Source organism: Pinus tabuliformis, chromosome 7 (assembly GCF_031772625.1).
Source record: "Pinus tabuliformis cultivar Carrire ecotype Pingquan chromosome 7, CPIR1, whole genome shotgun sequence".
Classification (NCBI taxonomy): domain Eukaryota; kingdom Viridiplantae; phylum Streptophyta; class Pinopsida; order Pinales; family Pinaceae; genus Pinus; species Pinus tabuliformis.
Genome location: NC_142293.1, coordinates 1,560,722,928 through 1,560,729,885, shown reverse-complemented (window position 1 = coordinate 1,560,729,885; position 6,958 = coordinate 1,560,722,928). Strand labels below are relative to the sequence as shown.

General features: G+C 40.4%; 1 pseudogene; it reads right to left on the bottom strand.

The window, feature by feature from the left end:
• Positions 1-4,755: 4,755 nt before the first annotated feature.
• Positions 4,756-6,382, bottom strand: LOC149253978 (benzyl alcohol O-benzoyltransferase-like; annotated as a pseudogene).
• Positions 6,383-6,958: the final 576 nt, after the last annotated feature.

Genomic DNA, 6,958 nt, shown 5'->3' with positions numbered 1-6,958 from the left:
CTCTGCTCTCTCCCTCCTCTTCATTGTCTTCCCGGCCATCCTCCGAGGGCTCCCCTCCACACCCATACTTCCTTCGTTCCAGATCACATTCTAAAGATTTTTCAACCCACCAGTCTGGTCTTGGTATCTTTGTGCCGGGTGCCGGACCCCTGCCTACCAGAGGCAGGAAATCTGATCTTTCTAAGGCTATTAAGAAAGTAGGGCCGGAGGTAGTCTCTGATCGTCAATCTACCATTGATGGGGTCCTTAGAGCAGGATATACCCCGCGAGGTGTTCCCCCATGAAGTGTTTATCTTATAATTGCAGAGGGCTGGCTAGTTCCTCCAAGAAACTAGCCATGAAGCGTCTCATTGAGACCGAACCCATCGATATCATTATGCTTCAAGAGACTCTTTGCTCGGCAGATAAAATCTCCCAATCCATGCAATCATTGACCCCGGGATGGTCCTATGTTGCCCTCGATGCAGCTGGTCGATCTGGCGGTCTGGCCATTGGAGTAAACCCTCGTACCATTAAGGTTAATGCAACTTGGGGGGGGGTCCGGTTATCTGGGTCTGGATATTTTCACTGTTGATCTGGGCATGAATCTCCGGATTGTGAATGTATACGCCCCTTGTAATCAAAGAGAACAATTTTGGCAGCGACTCTTACATCTCTCCCTCATGGATGAGGACCGGACCATCATCGGCGGAGATTTCAATTTTTCTTTAGGTTTCAGGGAGTCATGGGGATCGGCGGCACAAATCGACTCTATCACAGATTATATGACTAATCTGTTAGAGCAGACAAACTTTGTGGATGTCCCCATGCATAAACTCCTTCCTACCTGGAGGAACAGGAGGGTGGGCGATGCAGCATTGGCCCGCAGACTTGACAGATTCATCATGAAGGATACGCTCCTTCATCGGTTGCATCATTACAAGCAATGGGTGGGCACGGGAGGTATTTCGGATCACGCGCCTATATATCTGGAAATTCAGGGGCCTTTTAAGAAGCCAAAAGCCCCTTTCAAATTCAATCACACCTGGCTGAAGGACCCATCTTATATCAAGATGATCTCTGATTATTGGAATACTCATCCCATTAATGGAGCAGAATCACTTGCAAAAGGGTTCTGCAGAAATCTCACTGAGATCAAGCACCTCTCCATTAATTGGGCAAAGGATAAGCATGCTCGGGAAACCTCACAACTCACCCATATTGAATCAGAGCTGAGCACTCTACTAGATGATCGGGGATTGGGCTTTATCACTGCAGAGGACAAGGGTCGACTGATAGAATTGGAAAACCAGAAGGCTAGCATTCTTAAGGAGCGCGAAGAATCCCTGCGATTGAGGAGTAGAGCTATTTGGTTACAAGCAGGGGATGATAATTTGAAGTTTTTTCACAGCTATGCCAAAGGTCGAAAGGTGTCCAGCACCATCTGGAAACTCCCTACCCCGGAGGGAGACATGGCTGACTCCTTCAATAAGCTTGCTCACCTTGGCATCACTCACTTCAGAGATCTCTACAAATGCCCTCGTGTAGCAAATCTTCCTGATATTATCAATGTCGCAAGTCATTTTCCGAGATTTGTTGATGAGGATGATGTGGAAGAGCTAAATGCTCTGGTAACTTCTGGGGAGTTAGAAGGTATATTAAAATGGTTCAAAAAAGATAAGAGTCCAGGCCCGGATGGATGGACCATTGAATTCTATTTGGCATTTTATGAAATCCTGGGGAAGGATCTACTGAATGTTGTGGAGGAGAGCAGAACTTCGGGATCCATCTACCACGCCATCAATTCGACTTTCATTGCCCTCATTCCTAAATCTGACTACCCCACCTCTTTTGATGACTACAGGCCTATCTCTTTGTGCAATTGCCTTTACAAGATCATTTCCAAGACCATTGCCAACCGTCTCAGACCGATCCTTTCCAGACACATTGCCCCTCAACAATTTGCCTTCCTCGAATCCAGACAGATTCATGAAGCCATTGGTTCGGCTCAAGAAGCCATTCACTCTATCTGGTCTAAGCATATTAAGAGTATCATTCTCAAGATTGACCTTTCCAAAGCTTTTGATCGTGTCAGCTGGCTATATATCAAAATGCTTCTTATCAATCTGGGATTCCCCTACTCTTACATCTCTTGGATTATGGCCTGTATTTCTTCCCCTTCCTTCAGTATCCTCATCAATGGCTCGGCCTCACCCTTTTTTCACTCTGAAAGGGGACTGAGACAAGGCTGCCCACTGTCTCCCCTGCTCTTTCTGATTGTCATGGAAGGTCTTAGTCGGCTCATAGCCTCTGCAAAAAGGAATGGCGATATCTGTGGTCTCCGGATCTCAGATGTTTGCTCTCTCACTCATCTTCTATTTGTGGATGATGTACTCATTCTGCTAGATGGCAGCATTCGAGACTCCAGATCCTTTTCAAAGATCCTTCTCCTCTTTTCCTCTGCTACACGTATGCTTGCTAATCATTCAAAATCTACTATCACTTGCACTCACACTACGGTACAGGAATCACATTTTGCTCAACAGGCTTTTCCCTACAGCATACACCCCTTGGATAGGGGCCTCAAATATTTGGGGTACTGGCTAAAACCTACTTGTCAAAGAATTGCTGATTGGGTCTGGCTGGTTTCAAAGTTGGAGAAGAGACTCACTAAATGAATTCAACACCATAAAAAATTCCTAAAAAATCTAAAATTCTGAAACTTAACAATTATAACCTAAATTTCCAAATATTTCCACTAATTTTATCAAAATTATACTCACATTTCTACTATTTTCTAATAAAAATGTCACCTTCTCATTAAACTATCTGTAAATCATATTTTTGTTTCCAAAAAAAATTTAAACTACCTGTCATTAAACCATTTGTAAGTCATATTTTTGTTTCCAAAGAAAATTTAAACTACCTGCCATTAAACCATTTGTAAGTCATATTTTTGTTTCCAAAAAAAAATTTAAACTACCTGTCATTAAACCATTTGTAAGTCATATTTTTGTTTCCAAAAAAAATTTAAACTACCTGTCATTAAACCATGTGTAAGTCATATTTTTGTTTCCAAAGAAAATTTAGTGCGTTAACTTCTCAGCGACACGACAGAAACTGAAACTCGAACTTGTGAGGTTACAATTTTTGGTGTTATGAAAAAATATCATTGGCATGGTAGTGAACTCATTGTATGTTCTTTACATTAAATTTGTACTAAAGGCACACGCACAATGCCTAAAGGAAAGTCAAAGCCTTAAATTACATAGTTTTTCTTTCCTATTTTGAGGTCAAATTGCATTCAGTTTTAGTAGCCAAACTTCATGTATGTAAGCCGTTAAAAGTTATTTGTCTTCAGATACCACATAACCCTAACATAATTAAATGGCATATTAGCTAATATTTTTTTCATCAATAGTTTAGTTGCAACGGTTTATAGATATAGATATTAGTTAATATTTGTTTAATCAAATTGTTTTTCTAACTTTGTCGTTAAAACAACAATTATATAGAATATAGAATTGTTGTTGTTAGTAAGAAGAAAATGCCACTATTATATGAAATGATTATATTTTTATGATTGGTTAATAACACAATATCATTCATGTAAATTAATGATAACAAAACATAAATTCTTATTTGTATATTTTTTTTATTCTTTATGATTCAAATTTCTAACTAATTTATATATAAGTCAAATAAAAGATACATTCTTATTTAATTTCTATTTTACTCTGGATTTTGAGTATAATAGAGGTATAGCAACCCTTTCGGAGTAGGCAGGGAAGGAACGACGAGGACAGATGGCTTTCTGGTGACCTTCATATTCAGAGCAACCATGAAAACAAAGGTATCGAGAACCAATGAAAAACTATGACGCAAGCACGCAATCGAAGATAAGCAGAGCAGGATGTAGTGCGTTGCAGACTTGTTTCGAGATGGGGAAGACGACGAAGCGAGCGTTTGGTGAGATATATAGTGCGTTGCAGGATCTACTCTTTTCACATGTGTAGTGCGTTGCAGGATCTACTCTTTGGGGTTTAGGGAGAGGCATATGATCTACTCTTTTCCCCATGTGTAGTGCGTTGCAGGATGTAGGATCTACTCTTTTCACATTCATTATTTATTTCTTCTCATTCTCTACTTTATCAAGCAAATTATTGTAACCTTGTTAGCTTTTTATTATAGGTAAAGGCCACACATGGTGATAATTTATTTTTTGGGGGTGAGGTGCTTTGCTCCAGTATTTATTTGTTGAGCTCAAAAAGACAAAAAAAAAAAAAAAAAAAAAAAAATGACTTATCCTAGGATAAGCTAGCCTTACAAAGGCGAAGGTGGAGTTGTGGAGTTGAAGGTGGAGTTGTGGAGTTGATAGATTAATCTACCATTTATCACGAGTATAAAGCATTTGAATGTTACATTAACTCATTTGAAGTTTGAAATCTTAGCAGATCACTTAATCGAGAGAACAAGAATCCCTTCCAAGAGTTGTAAAAAACAAGCATGGATTACCACATTGGAATTGGATGAAGTTATTCTTGTGGGAGGAATGTACCCGGTGCCAAGGGTTCAAGAGATTGTTGTTGAGATTTTTGGAAAGACGCCAAGTAAATGTGTTAATCCAGACGAGGCTATAACAATGGGTGCTGCCATCTAAAGTGGAACTTTGCGGGCTAATGTAATGGAACTTCTTTTACTCGATGTAACTCCACTTTCTCTTAGATTAGAAACACGGCGGGGTTTTCGCAAGGTTAATAAGAAGAAATATAACAATTTCAATGAATAAGAATCATATATTCTCAATTGATGAAACGAATCCCAACGACCTTTGTATACCGTACACAACTCAAGAAGTTGCAGTGTGCCAATTTACTTCACAGAAATACAAGGACACTCTTGCGCAGTGTGCCGATTTTATTCACGTAAGAGCAACTTAATATTAGATTTTATTCAATTAACAGCAATTTAATATAATTAAGCTTAGAGATTGCTATTTTATAGGGAGGATCGTAGATATGGGGCTTCGTTCTCGATAGCTTCATTGATTTCTGCTTCAAATATATGCATAGCAGCCGGCGGCAAACATACTGGAACCACTATGCCCTCCACCCCACTTCTGTTACGATAAGGGATGAGGAAGCTTGCCAAGCCCGCCATTGCCGCTGGTCCCACTCCACCTTGTGCTGGCCCGGCGTAGGCTGCTCTTCCCCACCCGAAATCCACATCTCCAAACCCGATCTTAGTACAGTCCGAGACCGCATAGGTGCCCACCACTGTGAAGAGAGGGCGCCCTCTCAACTCCATTCACGCTCATTTTCGCTTGGCGGATCAACTTCACAGCGAAGGACAACGGTTTGGTTGCCAGCTCTCCTGCGGTCGTCTTAGCGCACGGGAAAATGATCGCATTACCGTAGAAGTTTTCGGGAATCGGCGGGTCGAATCTCGCTCGGCCATCCAGGATAAATATGAACCGAATTTCCTGCTCAGAGGGCAGTTGGAGAGCCCTCGTTCTCGAACGCCACAAACAGGCCGATAGAACTTCAAAGGTCGGGCACTTGCCTTGCCCTACTGCTTGTCTCTTCAGCGACTCGATCTCCTTCGGCCCGAAAAAGAATGATCTCTGCCTCATCTCCTTCACGTTCGCCATCTGCCCGTCTTTGTCTTCGATTTGATCATATTCGTAGTGGGGGAATTTAACTGTGGGATTCGTCCGCGGTCGGAGGATTTCTCTTTCCCAGACTGGACGAACCGAAGGCCTCGCAGCCCCTCTCGCCATTTCGCCGAGAGCTTTCAAGAATTGAACGAGGCCAAGCGCGTCGCTCATGGTGTGATTCAAACGAAGGGCGAAAATGAACCCTCCGCATCTCAACCGCGTTACCTGAAATATCGTGATAAGCAACACGTTAAAAAAACATAATTTCGACTGGAATATGAATTGAGTTCATCAAAAAATGAGTTATCAATTAACCTGAATGAGGAGGAGGGGAGAATTGGTAATAGTTTCCGAGCCCGGCACGTCATGCAGCAGATCATCCAAGCAGGGGAAAGGTGGGTGCAGGTCTCCGAATTCCTCCATGGAAACGTCGGCATCAGCTTCCACAAACAGCACGCCTTCGCTGGTGCAGTCCACGAGGAGCTTACCGAAGGGCGCTTCTCTCAATCTTCCGGCTAAAGGATAGTAAAACACCAAAACCTTCGCCAGCGCCTCTCTGATAACTTTGGCGGGATCCTCACCTTTTTTCGACGGATCGAACCGATAGAATTGAAGGTTGGGAATATGAAATCTGAGAGACAGTTGATCATCTAGATTGGAAAGGTATAGCAACCCTTTGGGAGTAGGCAGGAGAGGATCGACAAGGATAGCCGGCTTTCTGGTGACCGTCATATTCAGAGCAGCCATGAAAACAAAGCTGTGGAGAATACCATCCGCCATGACAGACTAAACATGAAAGATGTACAACAAAGGTGACGTCATATGTTTTTTATGGAATTGGATTCTTAAATTTTTATTTGTATAATAGTTTTTTTTTTTTTAAATTCAAGGAAATGGTATAGATCTGATTTTTTCTAAATTTTCTAGAATATTAGTATAATATTTAGAGTGATATATAAGTCAAAAGTTAAAATTATGAAATTTTTTTAATTAAATTTATTAATTAAAAAAATTTCATGTAAAATATTATTATATAAATTTAATTATGGTTGTTTTTTAAGTATGTGGCATTATAAGTCATAGTATTAGCACATAGTATTGTATATATGTTAAATTTTATATAGAATATTTGCACTTATATACATAAGTCAAAGTCCAAAATTGAAATTTATTTTCAAAGTAATTATTTTTTATTAATTAAAAAATTCTCATGTGAAAGAGTATTATATAAAGTCAATTATGTGTTTTTCACATATGTGGTATTGATAAGTCATAGTATTAGCTCATCATATTGTAACAAAGACTATTTAGAAAGTTGAAATT